General features: G+C 36.9%; 1 non-coding gene across 1 annotated transcript; it reads left to right on the plus strand.

Moving 5' to 3' along the window:
- The first annotated feature begins 2,007 nt into the window (after window positions 1-2,007).
- On the plus strand, window positions 2,008-2,114 carry LOC141626020 (small nucleolar RNA R71). The gene has a single exon (XR_012535753.1). It is a non-coding gene; the product is annotated as a small nucleolar RNA R71 (small nucleolar RNA).
- Window positions 2,115-17,334: the final 15,220 nt, after the last annotated feature.

Here is a 17,334-nt window from a genome sequence, read left to right on the forward strand (position 1 = left end):
TTGATCATGATCGATGGCATGCCCAATGTAGGGATTAAAGATCCCTTCAAATTCGTCGTCCCAAAGACCACAAACTTCATTGAGTTGATCATTGAAAATCTCTTGCTTGGATGGAGACAACTCTCCCAATTTCTTTTCTTGGCCAATGAGGTCATCATCTTCTTCCTTGGTTGATTTTGATGAGCTTTGCAAGCTCTCCTTGTCACAATTCACTTGCTCTTTGAATGGAGCATCTTCAACTTTCTTCCTCCATTGGAGTTCCGATTTCTTCTTCTCATCTTTTCGGCTATAATGATCAATCATGAAACATGGCTCATGCAAACGAGGAGCTCTCATGGTTTTGTCATGATTAAAAGTTATGCTTTCATCTCCCACTTCTAGAGTGAGCTCTCCATGTTTCACATCAATCACCGCACCCGCGGTGTGTAGGAAAGGTCTTCCTAAGATGATTGGAATGTTGGAATCTTCCTCCATGTCAACAATGACAAAGTCCACCGGGATGAAAAACTTCCCACCCGCACGGGGACATCTTCCCATATCCCTAGCGGTGTCTTCGTCGATCTATCGGCCATTTGAAGAGTGATATTGGTACATTTAAGCTCTCCCATTCCCAACCTTTTACTTACCGAGTACGGCATGACACTCACACTAGCCCCTAGATCACATAAGGCTTTGTTGATCGTTGTGTCGCCAATGGTACACGGTATTGAGAAGCTTCCTGGATCCTTTAATTTTGGAGGTGAACTCCCTTGAAGTATGGCACTACTCACCTTGGTGAAGGCGATAGTCTCAAGTTTCCGGATTGACTTCTTCTTTGTGAGGATATCTTTCATGTACTTTGCATAGGCCGGAACGTGATTGATTAATTCCGTGAAAGGAATTGAGACTTCTAAGTTCTTCACAATCTCCATGAACTTCCCAAGTTGATCATCAAATTTAGGCTTGGCTTGACGACTTGGAAAAGGAAGTCTAATCACAATGGGCTCCTTTTCTTTGGCTTTGTCTTCATTTTTCTTTGAACTTTCTCCTTTTGATGATTCCCCTTCTTTGGGACCTTGCACCACAACTTCATTCTCACTAGCTCTCACAAATTCATCCTCAACTTGCTCCTTCGGTGCTTCATACCTTGTACCACTTCTCAAGTGAATGGCACTAACCGTTTCATGTCTAGGGGGGTTACTTTGAGGTGGTAATTGCCCCTTTTGTCTTTGTGAGCTAGAAGATGCTAGTTGAGTTAATTGTGTTTCCAACATCTTGGTGTGAGCTAGAATGTTGTTGATGGTGGTGTCTTTTGCTTGGCTATCTTTTTGCATTTGGGTGAAAAATTCTTGTTGATTCTTTTGCATTTGGAGGACCGCTTTTTGGACATCAAAACTTTGGTCATTGTGGTGATTGTATGGATTTTGATTTTGGTAACCTTGGTTTTGATTGTAAAAGGGTCTTTGATTTTGATTTCTCATGGGTGGTGGAGTGTATGTTGTTTGAGGGTTTTGAACATTTTGGCTTTTGTATGAGAGATTTGGATGGAACTTGGTGTTTTCATTGTAAAAATTTGAATAAGGGGTACCACTTTTGTAAGCTTGGAAAGCATTGACTTGCTCGGTTGTTCCCCTACATTCGCTTGAGTCATGACCCAAGGTTCCACAATTCTCACATATCCCGCTTGGGATTGATGAGGATGCCGTCATGGCATTGACATGATGCTTTGATGATTTTGAGTTTTCCTCAAGTCTAGCCATAGCTTGTTCAAACTTCAAATTGATTGTGTCAATGTGAGCACTAAGTTGAGCACCCAATTGAGTAACGGTGTCCACTTCATACTTTCCTCCTCTAGTAGCCTTGCGAGGCCTACTATATTGCGAATTATGGACCGCCATTTCCTCAATCTTGTTCCATGTTTGATTGTCATCAACTTCGGTGAACATTCCATTTGATCCCATATTGAGAATGTTCCTTGAATCTTCATATAAACCATTCCAAAATTGTTGCACTAAAAACCATTCGCTAAGTCCATGGTGAGGACATGAGCGACAAATACCTTTGAACCGCTCCCAAGCTTCATACAAAGATTCTTCATCCCTTTGCTTAAAACCCGTAATTTGAGCTCTTAGCATATTGGTCTTTTCCGCTGGGTAGAATTTTTTGTAGAAAGCTAGAGCTAGCTTCTTCCAAGAATCTATTCCAAGGGTGGCCTTATCAAGGCCCTTCAACCATTGCTTTGCGGTGCCGATTAACGAAAAAGGAAATAAGACCCATCTTATTTGGTCTTGAGTCACGCCCGTTTGAGAGATAGCTTCACAATAATCACAAAATGTTTCCATATGAGAATGAGGGTCCTCACTAGGCATTTCCCCGAATTGGCTCCTCTCAACTAGTTGAATGAAGGCGGACTTGGCAATAAAGTTTCCGGTAAGATGTTGTGGGGTAGGAGTACCATTTGGTAAATCCTCCTCGGTGGGTATAGAGTGTGACGAGAATTTAGGCATTGTAGGTGGATTTTGTGTGGTATTGTTTAATGGGTTCTCTTCTCCTTCTATTGCGAAAGGATTGACAAACTCACTAGTGGGTTGAACAACTTCACCAACACCTCCCAAATTCCTCCTAACAAGTCTCCTATTATTCGTCAAGGTTCTTTCGATTTCACGGTCAAAAGGTAACAAATCTCTTTGTAACCTTCTAGACATGAAAAATATCAAACAACTCAAAAACAATTAGAACAAACCTTGAGGAGTTTTACTTCCCAAGGTGAAAAAGACACAACTAAAAACAATAAAAGAAATCTTAAATCAATTAAACACCGTCCCCAAGAACGGCGCCATTTTGATCGGAGCCATTTGGTGTTCACAATTAAGCATATGTGGTCGTTGGTCAATGGTCGATACAAAACACAATTTATACTTCACAAACAACTCTACAATTAGTAAAGAGGCAAGTAAAGGTCGGATCCCAAGGGACGGGTATTGAAATGAAGATTCTATTGTAACTAGTGGTGTCTAGGGGTGTCACAAATTGGGTTGATGTAGAAGGTTACTAAACTAAAATAGCAATGAAAATAAACTAACAAGATAAATAAAATAAGGGGTGTAAACAATTGATTAAAAGCACTAGGGTGTCATGGGTTCATAGGGGAATCATGGGATATGATCATACAAACATGTTCTCAAATTATAAGCAAGCAATTATTGTTGTGATGGATTGAGTTGGGTTATATCTTACAATCCTAGGAAAGTTTGGGTCCCTGAGCCGAATCTCTTGGATTGTACAACACCTACAAGTCGACTTAATCTTCCCTACTTAACACATGCATGGTCTAACAAGACTCGAGTTGGGTTATGTCTTACAAGTCAAGTTGAAAGGATAGAAGATGATAGTAAATGCAAGGATTCATAGGCTTAGCATTTCATCAAATATAACATGTGCATGTATTAAGATCAAAACAAGCAAGCAAATAAGATATGAAAGCATATTAATTTAAGCATGAATCATTCCCCATGTTGGTTTCCCTAATCACCCATTAAACCCTAGCTAAGAGACTACTCACTCATTATCATATTGATCATGCTAGAAAGGTTGTCAATCATACTAACATAATGAAACATGATGAATAAATGAAAGTAATTAGCAATAATTAAAAAGGGATTAAGAGATTATACCTACTAATGATTCCAATAATAAAGCAAGAATAATAGAAGTACTTGAATCCTAGATTGAGAGGTTGTCAATCTCCCAATAATAACCCAAATAATCTTCAATTACCCAAAATAAAGTAAGAACAAGAGAGAGATTAAAGAACTAAAACTTGGATTAAAACTTGATTAATATTTGATTACAATATTGAAGAGAGATTTGATTGATATTAACTACACTAATTATTGATAAGAAGAACATGCTCCTCTAATTAGACTAATGGGGTATTTATAGTGCAAATTAGGAGGATGCATTAGGGTTAACTAAGGGCTAAACTAGTAATTACACTTTTTAAGTTGAGCAAGGAGCCTCCAGGATTATCCGAGAGAAGGGCTTCTCTTATCGATGCTTGAGGAATGAAAACGTCTTTGTCTTTGCGATCCGTGCGGATGGGAGTCGGGACGGCCGGGATCTGGTGAGGAATCCGAGCGGATTCTTGGGCAAGACGCTCGGATTGGCGAGGGAAATCCGAGCGGATTCCTTTCATGCGGACGCTCGATTAGGACGGACGGACGGATTCTCTACAATCCGTTCGGATTGTAGTTCAAAGAACTTTCCTTCTTCTTTTTCTTCCCTTTTCTTCATGAATTCCTTGGGGATTTCCTTGGGGACTCAAGGATCCTTTTCTCAACAATGCTCTTCTACTATGCTATGTACAAAGGCCTTCTAGTCTTGTCTCTCCTTGATGCTTGGTCATTGAATATGATCAATTTAGCCTTGTTTTGCCATGAAAATGCAAGATTCTTACTCCTTTCCTACCAAGGGATCAAAATCTCAAAGAATATGCAAAACAAAGAACTAAAGATAAGAAATGACCCAAATAGGCACTAAAAAGCATAGAAATAATGGTAATTCGGGGGCTAAATATGCGCCAATTATGGTCACATCACCTCTGCTTTCCTCTTGTCTTCGTGTAATCAACAGCAACAACAACATACACCACCGGTATTATAAAACTTCTTTTGATTTAAAAATTTTATTTAAACATTGCCGGCTCTAAAATATAATTATCGTATTGCAGTTTTAGGTTTTATAAAACCGATCTTATAAATTAAAAACCGAGTCGTTATTGAGATGATTTCATGGAACCTAAAATAGAGCCACATGGGCCTTAATACCCTTTCCACCCGTCACTCCCTCTTTCCCTTAAGCCACCATTGTCTATTAATTATACAACTTGAACTTCTTTTACTCATTGGTATTCTCCAGGAAACCCAAAACCCCTCATTTTCCTTACTATTACTAGTGCGCAACCAAATTAAAATCAAGAGATCCTTTTCTAGTAAATCTCAAGCACAAAAATTAGTAAACCTCGACTTCCATCTCGGTAAAACGAGATTCTCTGGCCAAATCTCAGGACTAAATAATCCTCTTCTCCAATTACATCTTATTCATCACACTTCAATTAATCAAAGGTATTAATATAATTTTTCTTGTAAGATTTATTTTCTAAATATTTTGTTATAGAATCTACATGCATGTTGATTTCCAACTAGATCTTAGTTTTAAATATATTATCAAACAAATTTATTCAAATTATTATGGTGGTGTAACTTAAAAATTTCATTATTATTGTTGATGGTCTCCTGCCGTGAAGAAGAGCACTGGTAGGGAAGCAGACCCGATTTTCCCGACTCAACGAGACGTCCTCAAGACCCAAATTCGACCTAGGTTGAAAATCCCTTTATAAGGGTGGGTAAATTAACATTTATTTTTTTTTCATGGTTTATTGTTGCATACTTGTATGTGAAAACTTTTTCTTAATTTGTATGCTATTATTTTTGCATGTGTTAAGATTATCTGCTAAATCAGTTTTAATGAGCTGAAGATTTAATAAAAATATTTGGTTAAGGAAGGTGTTGTTGGCAGAATACTTGAAATCATGGGTGTTGATATTTCTTTCTACAAACTTAAATTTATTGATTGATATACTTCATACATTTTTGCAACTAGAGAGTATTGTACAAAAGTTTTGTTTCAAATTGTTGATTGTGTTCGGCCAAATGATTTTGGTCAATAGAAGATTAGTCTTTCAAATTTTAGATTATTTTAATCTTATTTTATAAACTAGTTTTTGAGTAATAATAATTATATTTATTTTAGAAACTTTGACCGAACATTTATTTGATCGGGGGCTCTTTAATAAAAGTTTTATGAGATAAATTTACATTGTAACTAGTTACATCTTAATTTGGTAACACTTGCTTCCATATATTATATTCTTAGTCTTATTTAATTGATTTTAGTAAGTGAGCTAGCTAAATTTAGTAATTTGGGCTAGTCATGGTTATAAATCGTTTTGGCGCTAAATTGATTTAATTAAAATATAATTAATTTCCGTCTCATATTTTATATAACGATAATTCGTTAATATCGTCCTTTCACATAATTATTTTAGGTGGCTCATATGTGGTTGAAGATGAAGAGTAATTTTGGGTTTTAGAAGCTTTCTCAAGTTATTACTTGTCTCTTTGCTAGCGTAAGGTAACTATTCCGAGTTACTCGACGAATTAATGTCACATTAGTAGTGGATGTTGTGTTTGGTGTTTGTTAAGTGTTTAGGTTATTGATAATGTGTTACTTTCGTTTTTCACATGATAGAATTTGGAAATAGCATGAGAATGACTTTGTGATACATTTTGTGATTTGGGCCAAAGTAGGCCAAGACTCTGAACTGGGCCAGATTGACCGAACGAGTTTGGTCAAACTAGGTTTAAACCGGTCAGCCTCGATTTGACCGATGACCGTTGCGGGACTCGGGTCGAGGGTTTGTCTTTAAGGTGAGATTGGTTGCCTTATACTTCAGTCTTCTTGTCTTGTTGCCATTTTAGCTTGTTCTCATGAATTATGAGATTAACGGTTAGCTGGAATTTGGATTATTATTGATATTGGAGATTTTGTTGGATTGTCAGCTGAATATACTTCTTGCAGGTTGGTTTCTCATTCTTACAATTTGGGTAATTGAATATATAAAGGTTATGAGTACCATTAATATTGAGGATTGTGTTGTTGGCCAGCTGCTTATACGTATGGTATTGTTGTGTTTGTCATAGATAGGTCTTTATAGTCTTTGACGAGTGTATGTTCAGTGCTCAATAGCCTTTGTGTTCCTGACTTTGGTAGGTTTATATCCAAGTTGGGGCATGACCTCGTTACTTATTTTGAGAGTAAGTGGTCAGCTTAAGTACTAGCCAACCCTTTGGTGGACTCCTTAGGGTACTCACATGGTTTTATAAAATTGTGGGTCTTGGGTGCGGTGGTGTGTATCCGCATGTCTAGGTCTCATGATTTAGGACTAGGGTTGTGTTGTGTCTTGGCCATGTTTTTATAGAACCTCTGAGCCAGGATACCGGTTCGATTACCTTCCCTACCTCGTGGTATAGACTCGAGTTATAAAATGACTATTGACCGTGCTAAGAACTTATGCCTGTCTTTGATATATTGTCCTTTCTTGTTTGATGATTCTATGAATCATAGAAGGTGAGATGCAAGCCGGCTATGGTTGATAGAGTTTGGATTCCTGGATGTTATGTGATTCACATGATAGTGTAGTATGAGTCGGTCTTGTATTCGCATGCTAGGACTATGTGTTGTTATATTGTTGTTCACATGATAACCACGATTGTCTAGCATCTATATGCTAAGGCTATGTGTTATTCATATTCATATTCCTATGTTTACATGTTATATTAATTATGACATTTCGTGGCTGGGAGAACTCGGAGTTACTCCCCACTGACTGTGGCTTTCGTATTTGTATAAAATGCGATTGACAGGTAGGTGATGCATATATGGGGTACATGGACGAGCTAGCGAGCAATGTAACCTTGGGACCTAGATTGGTTTTATTTTATTGTGACCCTTATACACTTTTTATGTCACATACATTTTAGGGACATATGTCTCCCTTTCTCATATTTGGGTTGTATAACTTTGTTTCGCGACTTTAGCGATGTTTCATTCATGAGATTTATTTTGGACCTTGCATGTTTGACACCTTCCCTTTTGGATATCTTTATAACAGTTCGGTTTTAAAAATTACAGGTTTTTACTATAATGAACCTATTACAAACATATCCATGCAGTTTTTATTCTAGAATTACGTGTTTACTTTTCCGCGATTTTTGAGGGTGTCACAGTTGGTATCAGAGCATATTTGCTCCCGACGCACGTTTGTGCACCCCAATATAAATAACTTGACCATAAAATAATAAACTTGAGAGATGGGTAAGATGGGTAGACTTAGGACCTTATGTTGTAGTCTCTTTGTGTTTGCTCTTTGTTAGGTACTAACCTGTTTGTTGATTGTCATTTAATAATTGTTGCGTTCTTGGATCAATGATCGTAAGCTTATCTATACGAAGATCAAGATTTGGTGCCTATTGCTGAGGATTGAAGATTTGTTCAACCTTTGAAGAATGCTTCTACTTCCTTGAAGATGTTTCTCGTTCTTTTTGTATCTCGCCTTATTCTTAATCTCTTGGTGCTTATCCTCCTTCTAAACTCTCTTTTCTTCTTCCTTGGAAGTTACATTTGTATCCTCCCAACTTGTCCTTTCATTCTTGCTAATCCTCCCTTGACGCTTTTTAGATAGTTCTCTTTCTTTTGTGGGGTGTTAACCTTGGTTGGATAATTTGGCTTGTGGAGTTGTTTCTGGTTGACCTATAACCCCGGTTTTGAGAAGTTGTGATATTGGAAGGTCTTAGGTAGTGTGGTGAGACGTACTTGGGGATTCTTATACCTAACCCCTTGGTAATGTGAGTATAAGTGATAGGTGGAATTATGTGTGTTAAGAGTGAGTTGCCTATGTTACTAAAGTTATAGAACTTGGCTTTGTTGTTTATGTTTGGGATTTGAAAGCTTAATAGGTTGAGCGTTGTTACCTTAGGAGTAAACACGGAGTAAGGTTTATGATGTGATTTTGGAAAAAGATACCTTTAGGATGTTGATAGTCATACATAAATTGATGTTACCTTTTGACGTTGTTGGGTATGAGTATAGCCTTGTTAGTAGTTTTGATCTTGTTTTGTGGAAGTCGTCGTGAATGTTTAGTGATTGGGAATTGTTGAGTCACAAGTGTGATGAAGTACCTTGTTTCAAGGAATAGATTAGGTGTAGAGCAGCGTAAGTTATTTTGAAGAATCCTTGGAAGTAATGTGGTTCTGAGATTTATTTTATTAGGAAGTTTTCGGAACCGTTTAGGATGATGTTATGTTTGGGATATGAGTATCTGGCGTTTCCTTGTTGTCTCATTTCCCTTCTTCTTTCACAATAAGCGTTGTCGTTCATAACTCTCTTCCTCAATTCATCATGCTCCTCCTTTAAATTCGATGCTGATAACCTATATAATTCTACCTTTGACATCCTTGTTGACCTAACTTCGACTCTTACCCTTAGGAAAGTTCACCATAGCTCTTTTGGTTGGTTATGTTTGGACTCTCTTAACGTACCTTGTATTTTGATGTCTAAGTTACTTTTCTTTTCGTACAATTTCTAAACAATTCAAACTATCATTTTCGATTCGTTGTTTAAAAAAATATGTTACTCCTACAAAACTTTACCTATTTTAAAGGTTTGAAAATGAAAATTTAATTTAGTTCCCATTTTGATCTTTGAGCATCGACTCCTTTATCCTAAATTTTGATTGTTAAACCCGAGTTGCTTTTAAATTTTGTTCAAATTCTAACTAACTTGGATTTGTTTATGATTCTTTGTCAAAATTTAATGTTATATTTTCACGAACTTGACTCGTTTTTGAGTTTAACCATGAATCCCTTAATTTTCATTTGGCTTTTGCGAAAGAAAAATTTGAATGGATTGCCATTTTCATTTGGTTTTCACGTTGATGGGATGTTAGGACTCGTTATTAAAGGCGTCTAATAACTTGCCCTGCGCTTATCGGCGAATGATTTTTATTTTAAATCTGTCTTTGACATGGAAAGTTAGCGCTCTTGTGTGCACGACAAGGACAATTTCGTTCCATGGAGGAGACTTATATTTTCGAAAACTCTCTATAAATGTTTTTGAAAGCATTTTGATTTTTGATTTATACAAATGATTTGCCTTTTTACCTTATCTTTGATTTGGAATGTGATGTTCTTGAATGCGCAACGAGAACACTTCCGTTCCTTTGATGAGAATCTGGTTCTGACAGAAAATTTTATTTGGAACTTTGAAAGAATTTTAATTCTTACTATTTGCAACCTTTTAATATTTTGGGTTACCAATTTCAAAAGTCCAGTTTTACCATTATAACCTTTCATTTTCTACTTTCAAGTTTCGAGGACGAAACTTTTTAAAAGATAGGGTGATTGTAACACCCGCGAATTTCTCATTTTTTTTAACATTTATAATTTATTTAACTATTCTATTATTTTATTTATATTTTAAATTATTTAACTTAATTAATTTTATTTTAAACACAATTTTTATAAAAAAACTATATTTTTATAAGCCTGTTTATATAAAAATATATTTTGTTAGTCGAGTGGGATAATAATGATAATATTAATAGAGTTAAGTTTCGTCTTAAATTGTAGTAGGTTTGAGACGTATTCCCGTCTAGCATAAGACCGTCACATTTTCATTTTGAGGCTAATTTATCCAGACCAATCCAATTCCTACTACACCTACTCAGTCACCTTATCTCTAACTTTATATATTATAATTATTACTATTATTATTATTATTATTATTATTATTAATATTAATATTAATATTACCCGTCCCCACCCCCTGCTTTCCTCTTGTCTTCGTGTAATCAACAGCAACAACAACATACACCACCGGTATTATAAAACTTCTTTTGATTTAAAAATTTTATTTAAACATTGCCGGCTCTAAAATATAATTATCGTATTGCAGTTTTTGGTTTTATAAAACCGATCTTATAAGTTAAAAACCGAGTCGTTATTGAGATGATTTCATGGAACCTAAAATAGAGCCACATGGGCCTTAATACCCTTTCCACCCGTCACTCCCTCTTTCCCTTAAGCCACCATTGTCTATTAATTATACAACTTGAACTTCTTTTACTCATTGGTATTCTCCAGGAAACCTAAAACCCCTCATTTTCCTTACTATTACTAGTGCGCAACCAAATTAAAATCAAGAGATCCTTTTCTAGTAAATCTCAAGCACAAAAATTAGTAAACCTCGACTTCCATCTCGGTAAAACGAGATTCTCTGGCCAAATCTCAGGACTAAATAATCCTCTTCTCCAATTACATCTTATTCATCACACTTCAATTAATCAAAGGTATTAATATAATTTTTCTTGTAAGATTTATTTTCTAAATATTTTGTTATAGAATCTACATGCATGTTGATTTCCAACTAGATCTTAGTTTTAAATATATTATCAAACAAATTTATTCAAATTATTATGGTGGTGTAACTTAAAAATTTCATTATTATTGTTGATGGTCTCCTGCCGTGAACAAGAGCACTGGTAGGGAAGCGAACCCGATTTTCCCGACTCAACGAGACGTCCTCAAGACCCAAATTCGACCTAGGTTGAAAATCCCTTTATAAGGGTGGGTAAATTAACATTTATTTTTTTTTCATGGTTTATTGTTGCATACTTGTATGTGAAAACTTTTTCTTAATTTGTTTGCTATTATTTTTGCATGTGTTAAGATTATCTGCTAAATCAGTTTTAATGAGCTGAAGATTTAATAAAAATATTTGGTTAAGGAAGGTGTTGTTGGCAGAATACTTGAAATCATGGGGGTTGATATTTCTTTCTACAAACTTAAATTTATTGATTGATATACTTCATACATTTTTGCAACTAGAGAGTATTGTACAAAAGTTTTGTTTCAAATTGTTGATTGTGTTCGGCCAAATGATTTTGGTCAATAGAAGATTAGTCTTTCAAATTTTAGATTATTTTAATCTTATTTTATAAACTAGTTTTTGACTAATAATAATTATATTTATTTTGGAAACTTTGACCGAACATTTATTTGATCGGGGGCTCTTTAATAAAAGTTTTATGAGATAAATTTACATTGTATCTAGTTACATCTTAATTTGGTAACACTTGCTTCCATATATTATATTCTTAGTCTTATTTAATTGATTTTAGTAAGTGGGCTAGCTAAATTTAGTAATTTGGGCTAGTCATGGTTATAAATCGTTTTGGCGCTAAATTGATTTAATTAAAATATAATTAATTTCCGTCTCATATTTTATATAACGATAATTCGTTAATATCGTCCTTTCACATAATTATTTTAGGTGGCTCATATGTGGTTGAAGATGAAGAGTAATTTTGGGTTTTAGAAACTTTCTCAAGTTATTACTTGTCTCTTTGCTAGCGTAAGGTAACTATTCCGAGTTACTCGACGAATTAATGTCACATTAGTAGTGGATGTTGTGTTTGGTGTTTGTTAAGTGTTTAGGTGATTGATAATGTGTTACTTTCGTTTTTCACATGATAGAAATTGGAAATAGCATGAGAATGACTTTGTGATACATTTTGTGATTTGGGCCAAAGTAGGCCAAGACTCTGAGCTGGGCCAGATTGACCGAACGAGTTTGGTCAAACTAGGTTTAAACCGGTCAGCCTCGATTTGACCGATGACCGTCGCGGGACTCTGGTCGAGGGTTTGTCTTTGAGGTGAGATTGGTTGCCTTATACTTCAGTCTTCTTGTCTTGTTACCATTTTAGCTTGTTCTCATGAATTATGAGATTAACGGTTAGCTGGAATTTGGATTATTATTGATATTGGAGATTTTGTTGGATTGTCAGCTGAATATACTTCTTGCAGGTTGGTTTCTCATTCTTATAATTTGGGTAATTGAATATATAAAGGTTATGAGTACCATTAATATTGAGGATTGTGTTGTTGGCCAGCTGCTTATACGTATGGTATTGTTGTGTTTGTCATAGATAGGTCTTTATAGTCTTTGACGAGTGTATGTTCAGTGCTCAATAGCCTTTGTGTTCCTGACGTTGGTGGGTTTATATCCAAGTTGGGGCATGACCTCGTTACTTATTTTGAGAGTAAGTGGTCAGCTTAAGTACTAGCCAACCCTTTGGTGGACTCCTTAGGGTACTCACATGGTTTTATAAAATTGTGGGTCTTGGGTGCGGTGGTGTGTATCCGCATGTCTAGGTCTGCGCAGATTTAGGACTAGGGTTGTGTTGTGTCTTGGCCATGTTTTTATAGAACCTCTGAGCCAGGATACCGGTTCGATTACCTTCCCTACCTCGTGGTATAGACTCGAGTTACAAAGTGACTATTGACCGTGCTAAGAACTTATGCCTGTCTTTGATATATTGTCCTTTCTTGTTTGATGATTCTATGAATCATAGAAGGTGAGATGCAAGCCGGCTATGGTTGATAGAGTTTGGATTCCTGGATGTTATGTGATTCACATGATAGTGTAGTATGAGTCGGTCTAGTATTCGCATGCTAGGACTATGTGTTGTTATATTGTTGTTCACATGATAACCACGATTGTCTAGCATCTATATGCTAAGGCTATGTGTTATTCATATTCATATTCCTATGTTTACATGTTATATTAATTATGACATTTCGTGGCTGGGAGAACTCGGAGTTACTCCCCACTTTCGTGGCTTTCGTATTTGTATAAAATGCGATTGACAGGTAGGTGATGCATATATGGGGTACATGGACGAGCTAGCGAGCAAAGTAACCTTGGGACCTAGATTGGTTTTATTTTATTGTGACCCTTATACACTTTTTATGTCACATACATTTTAGGGACATATGTCTCCCTTTCTCATATTTGGGTTGTATAAATTTGTTTCGCGACTTTAGCGATGTTTCATTCATGAGATTTATTTTGGACCTTGCATGTTTGACACCTTCCCTTTTGGATATCTTTATAACAGGTTCAGGTTTTAAAAATTACAGGTTTTTACTATAATGAACCTATTACAAACATATCCATGCAGTTTTTATTCTAGAATTACGTGTTTACTTTTCCGCGATTTTTGAGGGTGTCACATATGCCATACTCGGTGAGTAAAAGGTTAGGGATGTGTAGACACCTCGTTTCTGCACCCCTCGCAAACCACCCGGTGATGATTGGGCCGCATGTTTGATACGCGGAACGATTTGTGACAGTTCGTAAGATTATCGTCAAGTGATTGCTCAAATATTAATGTCTACCTCTTAGTTGTCATCTACGCGCCGATACGGTCGTTTTGACAGTAATTAGAGTACATTTGGAGTCCGGGTCAAAAACCGTCTTCATTTCCTAAAACCTCAAATCCCGAGTCAAAGGCAATGTGCTTGTCTACCTAAGGTTAGGATGTCATAAAATGTTGAGATTATATCTCATTTCGAGTCCCATGTCACTTCATTAGGCTAAACTAAAAGTTTACATTACAAAATGTGCATTTCATTTAGTTAAAATGATAACCCGAACTTTAGGCCCGCTTTTCGAGGTTATAACGACTTTTTTGGGTCAGGTATATTTCACAGAAAGTTCTAGATCTCTTTCTTAGCTTTCCAACGCCACCGAAATCACCTTAATCCGAGTCTTGTAGAGAAAGTTATGCCTAAAATACGACAGGCTGTCAAACGCGTTTTCTACGCGCAGAGGAACCTACCCGGGAAAGGACGCAGCAAGTGCTGCGCCTCTTCCAAGGGACGCAGCACCTGCTGCGCCTTTTCCCAGGGCTTTCTTTTTGTCCAAGTTTCCGCGTTTAACCTAAGTCGGTTATTTCCGGATCTTTCTTTCCGTGTCCTAGTCTTACCATAATTCATTCGTGTGATTAGTATAAATAGGAGCCTTCGTTCCTCATATTTCTCACGCGAGTGTCCGCCCTTCTCTTCTCCCTTTGCATTCTAGACTTCGTTCTTACTAATTGGCGCCTACGTGCTTGGACTTCCGACCACGTAAGCTCGGATCTTTCCGGGTACCAGCCTCTCCGTTGCATGACCGACCAATTTGACCACTACACTCAATCAATCTAATTAATCAACTTGTTAAAACGTTTTCCTCTTTCGAGGGCACTCTTTCCTTGCATTCGCGTCGAGCATCACTAATCGATCTTCTTAGTTCTTCTCGTTCCGTCAACATGTAAGTCTGAGGGTGTATTAATCTCTCTTTTATTTATTGTATTTTAATTATTGTATAACAATTGTAAGGTTTATGTCGAAAGTACCTCATTAAAACCGATTTCTAAAACCGTCTTTTAAAATCGTTTTGCGGATTTCCGATGAGACAGACGTCGAGAAAAGACGCAGCAACCGCTGCGCCTCTTCGAAGGAGCGCAGACTGCTGCGTCTCTTCGTGAGGCCGCCAGCCTTCTGCTTCTTTTCTTCTTCCTCCGTCCTCTCGTAATTCGTTGTTCTTATTTGATTTTGTTTTGTTCGTCTGTTAATTCGTTCACATGATAGTTTAATAATTCGTATGTATATTAACCATCACCATTAACATGTTTAAATCGTCATAAATCCGACTTAAATCCTAAATAATCCATATTTACGGGTTTTTGTCATTAAATTCAAACCCGGATTTTAGAGATTCAATTCGTTCATGTTGGGTTTCTGGGATTCATTGTTGATATATTTTCACCTGTTTGTTCATTAATTCATCGTCAATTCATCATGTTAAGCTTGTTCTATTCACCGATGTCACTAATTAATCATTCATTAACATCGACCCCTCACATAATTAATCCGTTTATTTCCGTCTCATCCATGTTTTACTGTTTTATGACCTCAATCATATGTAAATAATTCATTAATCACTTTCATCTGAGTCTAATATCGTAATCAATCCTTAAAATTAACAAATAACATTAACGGTTTTGCGATTCAGCTTCACGCCAGAACTCACCACTTGAACAGACGCAAAGAATCGCTGCGCCTCTTCCAAAGGGCGCAGTGCCTGCTGCGCCTGTTCCAGGGTGAATTCTGTCCCTGAACCCCTTTTCTGCCTTGACCTAGTTTAATTAGCTACGTATTAATCAACTAATATTTGTATTATCACCTTCTGACTTGTTCGTATTTCTTTGTTTTATTCTTTTATTCTTTTTTATCAAATTATCCGTTTTAAAGGTATTTCCGACATAAATCGCCTATTCCAATGTAATTATTGTAATTTATATTTATTATTATTGTATTTTGTATCATTTGTGTGTCTTCACATGTAAATGAACCTTAAATTCCGACTTCGACATTAATTGTATGCTAAATTACATGTCAACCGACTTAGTTAATTCTCACATGCTAGGATTAATCTATGGATGTTGCATTGCATGCATATAGCCGACGATATATCAAGTACGAATAACTTCCCTAATCATTAGTAGAGGCCGCTATCGAGGCGGGCGGGATTAGGTGTTCGATCAAAAGAGCTTCCTAATACGTACCCTCACCCCTTACTCCAGATCTCCGTGAGCACCCGTGTTCATTGGCATCCACGAGAGTCATTCTAGACATAGAATGCTAAGGGTAACGATTGCTTAGTGTTCATGTCACTACTTTGTGTCTTGACATGACACGAGGTATTCGAACGGTTCCAATTTCCCATAAAAATTGGTGGCGACTCCTTACAAAATGCAAACGCTTGTTTTCGCTTCTCACCAAGCGCCCCGTGGGCGGCCGCTGTCCACGGTTTGGCGACTCATTGGGATATACACTTACGTGTAGCTAGGGTGAAACTCGAACAAGGTTAGGGAATAAATTTGTACAAGACAATTGTCGGTTTTCATAACTCGATCTTCCAAGATCGTTTATTCGGCCTTCCTAGGCCCAACCCAACCCATTCGACCAATCGTCCCGTCTAAACGGTCCTAATTCTTATTTGGGCCTAAGGATGGATAGCGATTGACGTCATCCATACCATGATGCTTACTCTTGTTTGTATCAAGGGCCTTCACTACTTGAGGAAATGGACTAGGAATCGGCCTTACTCTTGTTTGGCACGAGCCTCTCCACAGACTTCGAGTTTGATGGTTCGGTATGGCAACCCACCCTTTAAACCAAAACCCTTTTAAATACACTCAGCATCCCGTTATAATGCTTGTATAAATGTGTAAACCCTACGTGATCACCACTTCTAAACAAAACCATGACGATTTTTCAAAAAAATCAAAATCCTTTTTCTTAACCAAAATTTCGAAATAGGCCTTCAATTCCAGTCGAAACTCTGTCCGTTTGTCGTGTCAAACTTCGGGCCTAAAACCCATTTCAAAAAATCCAAAAAAAAAAAAACACGAAACAACAAAAAAAAAAAAACGTTTTATTCAAAATATTTTCAAACCGTGTAAATGTAAATACGTAAATTCAATTGGGCTAAGTTAGAGTCAAAGTTCAAACCGACTATGTCCTAGTCGAAACTCCGTCGAGTCATGAACCCGTCTTTTCTTTATATTTTGGGTCTTTTCAAAATCAAGTCAAATCCTAAGGCGTCGCGCCGTCATTGTGGACCCCCCTACCCCAATTCAGTTAGGATCTAAAACACTCGAGTCACACGTTCCGAGGCTCAACACACGAGCCTCAATGGGCCTCATATTTGAGTCTAAACTACAACAGTCTTCTTAACACCTATAAGCAAACCTCGAATTAGAATCAACACGTGTCATCAATCCCGTCAATAAGGTCAATCATATAAGGGTCACTCCGTCAAAGTCAACACTCGAGTCTAAATTAAAGT

This window comes from Silene latifolia, chromosome X, assembly GCF_048544455.1.
Source record: "Silene latifolia isolate original U9 population chromosome X, ASM4854445v1, whole genome shotgun sequence".
Lineage (NCBI taxonomy): Eukaryota > Viridiplantae > Streptophyta > Magnoliopsida > Caryophyllales > Caryophyllaceae > Silene > Silene latifolia.